The sequence below is a fragment of the Lonchura striata genome, chromosome 1 (assembly GCF_046129695.1).
Source record: "Lonchura striata isolate bLonStr1 chromosome 1, bLonStr1.mat, whole genome shotgun sequence".
NCBI classification, from domain to species: Eukaryota; Metazoa; Chordata; class Aves; order Passeriformes; family Estrildidae; genus Lonchura; species Lonchura striata.
Window position 1 is genome coordinate 44,075,903 of NC_134603.1, and position 12,052 is coordinate 44,087,954.

Below are 12,052 nucleotides of genomic sequence, written 5' to 3' on the forward strand. Positions count from 1 at the left end.
TCATGAAAGAAGCATAGCTTGAGGTGGGAAAAAGCAGCAAATAATTCCAGATCACGACTATTATCTGGGGAATATTTGACTATAGAGAGAACTGTAGATCTTTTATTAGTATCAGCTTGATGAGTCTATTGAAGTTTCTCCACAAAGTACAGAAAGTCACATGAAAAAAGGAACACATACTAATTTTGCTCTTTCTTTGTGCCATTATGTGAGGAAGGCTGCAAATAGCAGAAGTGTGTAATTGCTAGTTACACTCCTTTCTGTTGAGCAATTTGTCTTTTTTTTTACACCCAGGGTTGCCATGCAGAAGTTGGGGAGATCTCAGTGCACGAAAGCACTGAGTTATACATGGCTTATGAGACTTTTTACCTCCTCTGCCTGAAGTGCAAGGAAAACTGTGTGCTGCATAAATCCAGCTGGCTTGTGGATAGTGGATTTATTTCCTGCATAAGTCCTTAAGCTCTCTCATAACATCTACCAGCACAGGTGTAATTGACTTGAGAAATCACCCCCTGGGCTCTTTTGAAAGCCAGAACTCTTCTGGCTGTTCCTTGCACACAGTCGCCCAGAACAGTAGAGAAGAGCTAACAGAGTGCCCTATTCTGCTCTTCCTCTTTGCCTGCTTAACACTTTCCTGAGGGGACACAGTCCTGTGTCCCATGGCAGGGTACCCAGCAGCCATGGAGCCCTGCAGGCCCCTTGGACAGACCCCTGCCACTGTGTTTTATTTGGTTGGGAATGAAGAACTCCAGCAATTTGGAGCAGAGCCATGTTTTGGTACAAAGAGCCTCTCTTAAACAGGGTGTTTGGGTCTGCATGGGCAGGTCTTGGCTGCTCAGTTTCACAGAAAAACAGTACTGTAAAAACAAAACAAACAAACAAAAGCCACGTCCTTGGCTGAAGATAAACTCAGCAAAGTAAATTCAATCCTTTGAAAATGTAAATATTAATTTAAACTTTCATTTTAACAGCACCCTTGGGTCTGTTGCCCTTTGGCTGGATACCTCCCCTCTCTCCTCTGCTGCTGGGCAGCACTACTGGGATGGGAGCCCATCCTTTCTACAGTACAGGGAACAAGTTGCTCAAGGTAGAAGGAAGCTGTCCTCATAGGAGTCTTGTCTCTGGGATCATGACGTGCAAAGGAAAAGGCTTCTGAGTTGGACTATGAGAAGAATCTGTTGAATGCCAAGCAGGCCATGCAGTCTCACCAGACACTCCAAGATGTGGCTGAGCCTCGATGTTAAGCAGCTTTTAGCATGTCTTTGAGCTCTCTCTCTGTCCCAGACTCACAGCAGCACTGTGAAAGATGATGCCTTATCTGACTGCTCAACTCTATAGTCAAGAAGAACAGGAAAAGAAAAAAGGTAAAAAAAGAAGGAAAAAAAAAAGGTAAGAAGGAGATGGAAAGAAGAGGCTGAGATAAGAAAAGCATGGTGGCAGGCACTTAAATTTACCTCTTTTCTGATGTTTATGAAAATAGCCGAACCTAAGAGAGGCCTCAAGTACACTGGCACTCTGTTGGGTGCAAAATGTCTCTCAAAGAGAGGACAATGAGGTCCAGTGGCTCTGGGTAGGGATCATTGCTAAAGATTACCACCCTCCTGCACCTCTTCTGAGCATCTCTGTGACACTGTGGATCTCCCAAAAATATGATGATTGCTGTTTGACTCACCAGTTAAGAATAATTTACAGTGCAGCAGTTTTGGCCCAACAGTCCCTTCTCACACATTCCCCCTTCTGAATATGTATGATTTTAATGGAGTTTGTGGACATGTGTTTCTGGATTAATCTTGTGTTTCTGTGAATAAAATTTATTAGTTCATATTGACCATGTTATTTTCCCAGCTGAGCTGTTCTTTGGGCAACTTGAAATTCAGGTGTCTGTACTTATATTGTGCTGAAAGGCATGATTCCCAGTAGATGGGAAACCTGCTGTGCCTGCTTGGAGAGGGACCTTTTTTCATCTCTGCCCAGCAAAGAGAGGAATTTTAAGTCAACCTGGCTTTCCATCCTCAGTTTGTAATTCTGTTGCTAAGTGGCAATGAAAGAAGATTATCAGCTCACAGATTAACAGAAACCTCTATTCAGTGCTCATGTGTAATTATACATTTCAGTTACATACTTGAGAGCTGAGCTTTAGCTTCTGTGCTCCTACCTCAGCCTCACCCCACCAGAGATTTTTATCCTCAGGGTCTGATCAGGATTCTGATAAATTTGCCTTTCTTTTCCACACTCAGCCTCTGCACCCTGGGGTGGCTCTGCATGCAAGAGTACCCCGAGGGTCTCTACTCTCAGGGTGGGTCTCAGAAACTAAAGTCCTACTCTAGTCTTTTGAAATTATTTATTTTGGGAGAAAGCAGGAAGAGCATATAAAATGGTCTAAAGAGTTCAGAACCTTCAGAGGTTACCTATTTGCTTCCTCCAATAATAAATTCCCTCTATTTTTTTCTCTCTTTTCCAAGCTAATATGTTCCACTGTCTCAGCCAAATTGGCCAAGCAGCATCAAAAAGTGGAGGAAGACACAAGCCTGAGTGCCTGAGGTAATTATTAAATGTTGAGGGTGAACCTCTGGCAGAAATTTTTTAGAGTGGGTTTTGAGGGGAACACAGTGGAAAGGGCACAGAAAAATCAGGAGACAGCATATCTGGCTAATGTTGGGAATGCAGACAGAAAGGGAAGGAGAAGTGTGGGAAGGAGATGTAATTTGTCAGCTGTGAGGAGAAGGTGGTAATACACAGCATATACATTCATAGTACAAGTGTGAGGAGCAAAGGCCCCCTTTGTAGGAAAAAATTTTTGATTATTTTAAGTAGAAAAGCTGCACCAGCAAGAACCATGCAAGGCACAGGAGACAGAAGAAGGGCAGAGCTGTGTGGGGGCCCATCTCTGTAACTGAGCAGGAGGAAAGAACATGAACTAAGCATTTAACAGGAGCAAGGAAGGGGGATGGGTAGAGGAATCGCTTGGTGTAAATTCAAGTAAAAGGAAAAAATGGCATGGAGGGATGGTGAGAAACACGAGCTGCAAAAACAACATAAGGGAAGGCTGTGTGCAGGGGGAGAGGATGCACTTTCAGGCGGTGATGGCCCTAGACTTTTATACAAATAAAACACAGAAACAGAAATCAGAATGTATAGAAAAGCAAATCTGTTGGCAGTTCAATATACCTGCTTTACAGGGGACTGGTATTTTCAAAGTCTTAGGCTCAAGTCTCCAAGGGAAGCAGCAACTCAAGAACAAACAAGGCTGAAATAATATTTTCTGTGTCAGTCTCTGTGTTTTAAACTGTAACTGACATTAAACATGTGCTGCTCCTATGCCTACTCAAGACTTGGTTTGCTGGACATCGTTTTATAGAGCTCTTTTGCGAAGGAGACACTGGGTTTTTTTGGTCCTAGATTTTAGTAGGAATGAATACACACTGCCCTTTTATTCTGAGGAGCTTGTGTAATTCTCCTGTCAACCCACTCTGCTGGAGCTTTGCATGCAATTTCTCTGTGGAGGTAACTGTGCTGTTTCCAAACAGGACACCGCACTCACTAAGATAAGTTTTAGCTCAGTGGCTGGAGCAGGGTAGATAGTGCCTAGAGCAATGGGTTCAAAAACACAGGGTAAACATTCACTTTGTGGCTCCTACACCAGAACAGATTTTTCCCATGTATATTATGCATCTCCTTCAGACTCAAAGAGGAGAATTGGCAAACTGCAGGAGGTATTTGCTGCCCTTGAGGTTTGGGCATAGCATCCTGGGTGAGTACAGGATGCTACTTCCTTTCTTTCTTCATCTGAATCAATTAGGATCTGAGACATGTTTTTTTTTGAATTTCAGTATGAAGAGGTAGCATTGACTTTATCATGGACCATGGCCAATGGACCACTCCAGAAGTAAGGGCCTGGAAGAGCTTGCCATGTGGAGGTGGTGGAAACCAGAGAAGTGAGCAGGCAGATTAACCAGCTTGTACTTCTGAGCAGTGATATATAGCTTGTGATTGCTGGCCCCATGAGCAGCCTGCTTTTGGGGAAAAAAAAAAAAATTGTGAAGTATCTGGTTGGGCCCTTTCTTCTGAAGTAATTTTGGAAGGAAGAAAACTACTTTTCAAAAATAGAGAGCATTCTCTTTTCATTCCTACAGACACCCTGCCATCCTGCTGTTTTTGTGGTTAGTCATCTGCAGTCTAAACTCCAACTTTAACCAGAGCTATCAAATACTAAATTGCTTGTACCCATGAAAAAATAAATTACTAGGACTATGTCAGCCTTGCTATTTGCCAGAGTATTCAGTTATGACAGGATGACTAATTTATCCTTGACCTTGTAATTACAAATGTTCCCCTATATGATTGATGTGATTTACAGAAATGCCCATTAGAATACCGCTTGCCTCTCATGCCAGGCTGAGCTCACAAGGAAAAGAGATTTCTGGGCCCTCTCATGGTGTCCCTGCCTAGATGTTGAGGAGACTACCAAGCGAACTCTGATAAAGCAAACACAACAGTGCCTTCATGGCAAAAAGGGTCTGTCTTGACCCTAGGTCAAGTTTAGTTTCCTTTTACAAATATTCCAGAATAGTGAGGTGGAAAAAGAAAGAAGCACTGATAAAGGAAAAATTATAAAGCATGGACAGAGAAAAGGGGTGGAAAACACACAATAAGGCAAAGCACATAACAAGATTTTTATTTTTCTGAGGGGACATCCTCTGCTATATTGTGCTGTATTTTTTATCAATCACTTCCTAATTTTTGCTGATTAAAAAAAAATAGACATCCATAAGAGGTAGTTTTCTGAAGATGTCACTGGTAGGTTGCTCATTTTGACTTAGAGTGATAGCCATACAGAAGCTACCACACAGTGAACTGTGGTGCTAGGATGCTTTTTTGTCTCCTGTAGCTTGACTCGTCACCTGTATAAACCCAGTACACGGGTAGAGCTATCTCAGATTAAAACTACACAAGGCTGAGAAGAAAAAGAGTGATGGAAATGGGGATAAAGATGTTGCTCTGACATTACTTGATGATTAGAGTGCTGATCCCTCAGGGCACTGTTTGTTAGCTGTAGTTCTAATTAATCAGGTCTTGTATTGTTTCTCTTTTCATTACAGAATGCATCAAAACTTCTGAAAGAAAAATGCTGTAGGGAGTCCTAAGGGATCAATCTTTTGAGAGCTGGAATGTGCTGGTATGTTGCCAAAGAACATCTTATTTAAGAGATCAATGACAAAGCCGGAAAAAAAATCGCTATTGTTTGGAAGGGATTTGTTACCGACATGAAAGGAAGCACTAGAAGAGAGAGGCTGTATTGCAGCCCAGGACCCTTTGTTCCATGGGCTTTGCTGAGCGCAGCTGGGCACAGCTTAGCGTCACTAACGATGCGCTCGCAACAGAACCAAAAACCTTTCGCGTGAAACGGGGCTGGAGCGGTCTCGCCGGCAGTGGCGTGCGGTGTGAGGGCAGCTCTGCAGCCCTGCGCTGCCCGTCCCTGCAGAGGTGTCCCTGGCAGAGGAGGTGTCCCTGCAGAGGTGTCCCTGCAGAGGAGGTGTCCCTGCAGGGGTGTCCCTGCAGAGGTGTCCCTGCAGAGGTGTCCCTGGCAGAGGAGGTGTCCCTGCAGAGGTGTCCCTGCAGAGGTGTCCCTGGCAGAGGAGGTGTCCCTGCAGAGGTGTCCCTGGCAGAGGTGTCCCTGACAGAGGAGGTGTCCCTGCAGAGGTGTCCCTGCAGAGGTGTCCCTGGCAGAGGTGTCCCTGACAGAGGTGGTGTCCCTGCAGAGGTGTCCCTGCAGAGGTGTCCCTGCAGAGGAAGTGTCCCTGCAGAGGTGTCCCTGCAGAGGTGTCCCTGCAGAGGTGTCCCTGCAGAGGAAGTGTCCCTGCAGAGGTGTCCCTGCAGAGGAAGTGTCCCTGCAGAGGTGTCCCTGGCAGAGGAGGTGTCCCTGCAGAGGTGTCCCTGCAGAGGTGTCCCTGGCAGAGGAGGTGTTCCTGCAGAGGTGTCCCTGCAGAGGTGTCCCTGGCAGAGGTGTCCCTGCAGAGGAGGTGTCCCTGCAGAGGTGTCCCTGCAGAGGTGTCCCTGGCAGAGGAAGTGTCCCTGCAGAGCTGTCCCTGCAGGGGTGTCCCTGCAGAGGTGTCCCTGGCAGAGGAGGTGTCCCTGCAGAGGTGTCCCTGGCAGAGGTGTCCCTGGCAGAGGTGTCCCTGGCAGAGGAGGTGTCCCTGGCAGAGGAGGTGTCCCTGCAGAGGTGTCCCTGCAGAGGTGTCCCTGCAGAGGTGTCCCTGGCACCTCGCTGATGCGGCCCCGCCGCCGCTGCCCCGCGGGCCGGGGACGCCGGGCTCGGGCTGCCACCTGCTGGCCTCGGGCACCGCTCGCACCCCTGGCGTTTGCCTCCAGTTCTAGGAACAATGCACCTTGCTGCTGTTGTTGTTTTGCTTGGTGGGGCGGGAACTTCCCTGCACAGAAGGGCCAATGGAATCCTGGAGTGCACCAGAAGAATGTGGCCAGCAGGTTGAGGGAGGTGATCTTCCCCCTCTGGTCAGCCCGAGTGAGGCCACATCTGGAGTGCTGTGCTCAGTTCTGAGCTCCTCAGCACAAGAGAGACAAGGAGCTACTGGACAGGGTCCAGTGAGGGTAACAAAGATGATTTGGGTCTGGAGCATCTCTCTTACAAGGAGAGATGTGGGAGCTGGACCTGTTCAGTCTAGAGGAGACTGAGAGGGGATCTCATTAATCCATATAAATATCTTAAAGACAGGTGTCAAGAGGGTGGTGCCAGGCCCTGAAAGCAGTGCCCAGACACAGGACAAGGAGTAATGGCCATAAACTAACACTCGAGACATTTCACCTCAACATGAGGAGGAACCTTTTTCCATCGAGGGTGGCAGAGCACTGGAACAGGTACCCAGGAAAGTCATGGAGTCTCCCTCTCTGGAGATGTTCAAAACTCACTTGGACACATTCTTGTGTAACCTACTCTAGGTGATCCCATCTTGGCAGGGGGGCTGGAGTAGATATCTCATGAGATCCTTTACAACCCTAACAATTCCGTAATTCCATGAAGGAAAGATTTAATGGTTCTCCTTTGTGAAATGTGTTACACCTTTGGTGCCTCCTGGGGAGCAGCTGGTCATCTGTTGGTAATAAAGATAACAAACAAATTATTTTATTTTCTTTTCACTGACACCAGGAAAAATGTCAGCCATTCCTCTGTTGCTATGATAAAGAAGCTTATCTGTAGTGGCAGACAGAGCCAGACATAATAAAAAAAAAATACACCCAAAAAATAATTTTGTTACTGAAGTAAAGAAAAAAAATATATGCTGAAGACAGATTTCCATTTCTCTTCCCTTTGAAAGTCTGGATTTCTTTTTTAATGATCTGCAGACAAAGTTAATGCACTTAGATATTGTCAAACTCCAACTCCTCGAAACAAAAAAACCCATCCAGTCTGCTGGATGAGTAGTATTTCAATTCCTGTCGATCCTTTAATCTGGCTGTAGCGCACAGCAGGAAAAGGTAGACGTGGGAGAGAAACAAAGAGGGGTTATCTGAAGGGCAGGGCCTTCCAAAGGAGACTCTCTCTGAAATGAACCCTGGTGGTACTAACTGCTGATTTATTTGTGGTACAAATTCCTTCCAGTGCAGCAAACATTCCTCACAGAGTATTTCTCCCTAACATATAGCAGATAATTTTGTAAACTCACACTAAGCAGTATGTTCAGCACATTCTCTTCCAGAAACAATTTAAAAAGTAACAGCTTCTGTTCTTCTACACAATATTGTGACATATATTGTGTCACATTGTCCTTTTCTGCTAATCTCAAACTTCAGCTGATGCAGTAAGAGAGCCTCAAATTTTGTTCACAGCAGAAGCTCACTGCTTGGAGGCTTTCTACCTCAAATTATTTTATTTCTCCTTAGAGCACATCACATCAAGAACATTTTTTGTTCCATTCATGTGCTTCAAAAGTATTCATCTTCTTTTGTCATAGGTCAGAATACTCCTTCTCAGTGAAAAACCTGAATAAGATATCTGAGAAATAAGTGAAGACACTCTGGAACAACATCATGTCTGCCCTTCCCTTTGGATTTTGCACTGTGGATGAAGCATCCTGGCTCAGTCCCTTCCTTGCCCATTCCCTTCCTGCTTGCTGACAGGACAATGTGAGCAGCAGAAAAGGCCTTGACACTTTGCAAGTGCTGTTCAGCAATAACTAACACGTCCCCTATGTTAGCAGCACTGTTCAGGTCACAAATGTAAAGCAGCGCCACAGGTGCTCTATGAAGAAAATCAATTCTATCCCAGGCAAAAGCAGTACTATGGGATGCCAGACTGCACTAAAAATTATTAGAGTGATTTGCAGAAAGGGGATCACACTAATGGGGTGAGATCTCTGGAAAATGATATACTGAAATACATCTTTTAAGTGTGTTAGTGGATGTCTTGAAAGTTTATGATTTTTTAACCAGAATGTTCATTTAGATATCTCCTTCAAAAAACTTCCTTAATCTTTAATAGCCAACTACACTTCTATACTGACCTGGATTAATTTACAAGTCAAATTTTACTATGGCTGCTTTGCCAGCTTCTGTTATGGTGTTATTGTACTTGTAACTTCTTTTAATTTGACACTGCTTTGCAGGAATTTTCTCGAATTTGAAAGGTGAAGAACACAATGGAAAAGGAAGTTAATCTATTTTTTAAATTAGTTTAACCCTGTATTTTAAAAAAAATTCCTGTGCTATGTGTCTCACAAGGATTTTGAACTAATCTTTTGAAGTAACACAAGAAGAGTGAGTCAGGAAATTTATCAGAGTCTATAATGGTGGTTGACTCTATTCAAGTTGTAAGGGGTATTTTCATATGAGAGAAGACCTTGTTCAGTATCATTCTATCTTCCCTTTCTTTGATAAGGGCACCCTAACTAACATCAAGGAGGCTGTAAGGTCACTCTGTTTACACTTTGCTTCACATGGTATCAAATATTTAAATGCTCATTTATTCAAAGAACAGGGGTGTGTGAGAATGACCCCTGTGCTACTTGTTCAGGACATGGTCCTTGAGATCTGTTACAGTTTATTTATTAGGGACTTCATCTACCCCAGGTGACAGCTGTTTATCCAAAATTCAGGAAGCTCAACTACCAACCAATTCCACTAGCACCACCTGGAAAACTGTATTTGAAGCATTTTTTTTACCCATCTAACACTAAGTGTAATTTGCTTGCTTGCTTAAAGAGATGCCTGAAAAACCTCACACAGAACCCTGGCTGATATGGTTTCGTTTGTTTGTGTTAGGGAAATATATTTTATTCCAGTAAGCAGAGCATATATAGGGAGTTCCAAGATACCAGGACTATGAGAAATCAAATATTTGTATGGATTTGTATTTCATCTCTCCCACCTCATTCCCACAAAACCAAGAAATGGATGCCAAGGAAACTTTTCATTAACAGATCTATTATTTTGACAGTAATCCTCCTGGGGCTCTGATTCCAAAAGGATGTGAGAAGATTCCTGTCTTTTCTGCCACTGCAAAAATCAAGCTTGTTGGTTACAGAAGTGTAATGGAGGACAAAAAATAGCAAAACAGGGCACATTGGCAAATCTGCCCATCAGTAGGTGTGCCACTGACAGGTGTGTGATAGATCAGGTGAGATGCATCACCTGGGAGATGCAATTTGGCTCCATCAGAAAGCTGATGCTGTACGTACATAACTCCTTCTAGCTGGAAGCTCTGCTTTTAGTCTTATTTTCAAAAAAGAAGTAATTGGTAATACTTACGGAATAATAAAAATAATGAAGTAAATCTGTCTTAGAGAGCTTTTCATAAGGGAAAGAAATCTAGGGAAGCAAGGAAGGCACCAGCCTTCCTTGAGTGAGTGGCAAGAGAAGGCAGCAAAAACACCCAGCCGGAATGGAGGTTGTCCTTGTCCTGAGCTGCCACAGCTCTGTCCCTGGTACCCAGCCCAGGGTCTGTGCCCTCCTGCTGTGCAGTGCCATGTCACTGCCAGTCAGCTACTGCCAGCAGCTCAGTGTCTGCCACCATCCCATGCCCCACAGCTTTTTGGGAGGCTGGATTCAAGGCCTGAGGGAGACCCATCAGCTGGTACCAGCACTGTCTGCTCAAACTCCTGCTCTCCCCCAGAGTTTAAACTTCAGCCATGCTCCAAAGATCTTGGATAATCATTAGCCAGGGAACCAGCCAGGGAATCAATGCCAGGGAATCAATGCTGGTTTTGCGTAATCATTGTGAGGTGGTATCTCTGAGTTTTATTTGCTCTAGCAAGTAACCGATAACAGATCTAAGAGAAATAGTCTGATGAAACATTTGAAACATAGGTCAGAAACCAGCTTGGAGCTGAGGTGGGAAGGCTATAAACCCTCCTGCTTCCCCAGCAGCCACAGAACAAACTTTGCCATGTGGTTTTCCCCCAGCATGTCCACAGCACCTTCTGGAAGCACTCCTACCATATGGCTGAAGACACTTTCTATTATATATTTCAAGGAAATGAGTTTCAGGGCAATTTTAAAACCAGTGCTACCACTCCATACACATCAGTATCTAACAGAAAATAATGGACTAAGAAGAGGGAACATCTGCACAGTGTGATTCCCTCTCTCCCTGGGCTTCCCTAACTAATGTATAAGGTAATGTTGGAAGTTTTACCATTTGGCATATAAAAAAATTGCTTAGAATTACATAAAAATACAATTTTCAGCTGTGCGCAGGCCCCATTTCTTATAACATGCCCCCTTTCACCATAGCCTCTGTGGCTCCACAAATGAGTTGCTGTAAAAATGAGGATAGTTTCCTCTACATACCAGTCCCACACAATAGGGAACAAATATTCAGCTCTGCATTTGATTTTTGGCTGCCAAGGTGCTGAGCAATATGGCATGGTGGGGAGATCTGATCACCTGCAGTCAGTGCTGGCTCCTGGGGTGAGGCCATAAGGAGAAACTGGGAGCTGGTGACTGCAACCACTTTGTGTGGTTCAGGAGTCACACTGGCTACGTTTGTGCAGTTGTTTCTTGGCAGTGACTCTCACTAGTCACACTAGTTGGGTTGGGGCACTAGGCATGGCTTATTGGGCAATCAGGGCCCTGCCCCACATTATTTTTTTAATTCAGCGATTGCTGTCTGTACAGGGAAAGCAGAACACCAGTTCTTCTCATCTAGTCAACTTAATGCATCATTTTGCCTCAGGTGAGTGCTGTCCTGTTACAACTTGACACCAAGCCTCTCCTGGATCATGCCAAAATCCTTGTCATCCAGTCATCCATAGCAGCAGCCACCCAAAGATGCCTGTGAAAGAAGGTTTTCCTAACAGGGCTCTCAGTTTTTCCCATGGCTGGAAGCCATTTCTGTGTGTTCAGTAACCCCCAGTGCCTTGCTTCTCCATGCACATGGGCTTTGAAAATGTACCTGGAAACCCTGCAAACTCTGTGTGCTTTGAAAGCCTGCACTAGCAGCAAGCAGAGGCCAGCCTTCCTGCCTACCTGTATACCCACCTACCAACCTAGCTATATAAGGTAAGAAGGACAGATGGCTGTCTGTGCACTCTGAGCTCCCTGGAAGCTCAAAGGCCACCAGGAAGAAAGGGCCAACAGAGGAAACAGTGAGCACCACCAGCTCCTCCACTGCAGTGCACACTGAAAGAGTGATGCATTTTTGAGATGCCTCAAGGCCATAAGCACTTATCACTCTCCTAAGGATAGCAGCTGATTTACTTAGCATTTTAAAAGCTGATTTACTGCTGATAACCCTGACAAGCTTTAAACCTTTGATGGTGGACTATGGTAAAATTCCCAAGAAAGAATGGAGCCTGGAAAATATTGTACTGTCTTGTGAAATCTAACCTAGCTCCAACTAGATTCTGAGGGATGACACAGAAATACTTCCTTGTGGGTATCCAGGACACAGGCTCCATCCTTCTTGTGGCAGCTGGCTTATACTCATGGAGTCAAACATATTTACTAAGGATTCAGAGGTAACATAAATCACAGAAGAGCAGCATGGATCTAATCCCTGTCATGCTGGCATTTCGGCGTAACTGTGCTCTATTATTGTTAG

General features: G+C 44.7%; 1 long non-coding RNA gene across 2 annotated transcripts; it reads left to right on the forward strand.

The window, feature by feature from the left end:
* Nucleotides 1-977: 977 nt before the first annotated feature.
* Nucleotides 978-9,239, forward strand: LOC110468130 (uncharacterized). Of its 2 annotated transcripts, none has more exons than XR_002465028.2 (6): nucleotides 978-1,389; nucleotides 2,463-2,541; nucleotides 3,831-3,886; nucleotides 5,100-5,176; nucleotides 6,727-6,873; nucleotides 7,968-9,239. It is a non-coding gene; the product is annotated as an uncharacterized LOC110468130 (long non-coding RNA). The 2 variants fall into 2 exon arrangements; XR_002465029.2 differs by having other exon boundaries at nucleotides 978-1,364.
* Nucleotides 9,240-12,052: the final 2,813 nt, after the last annotated feature.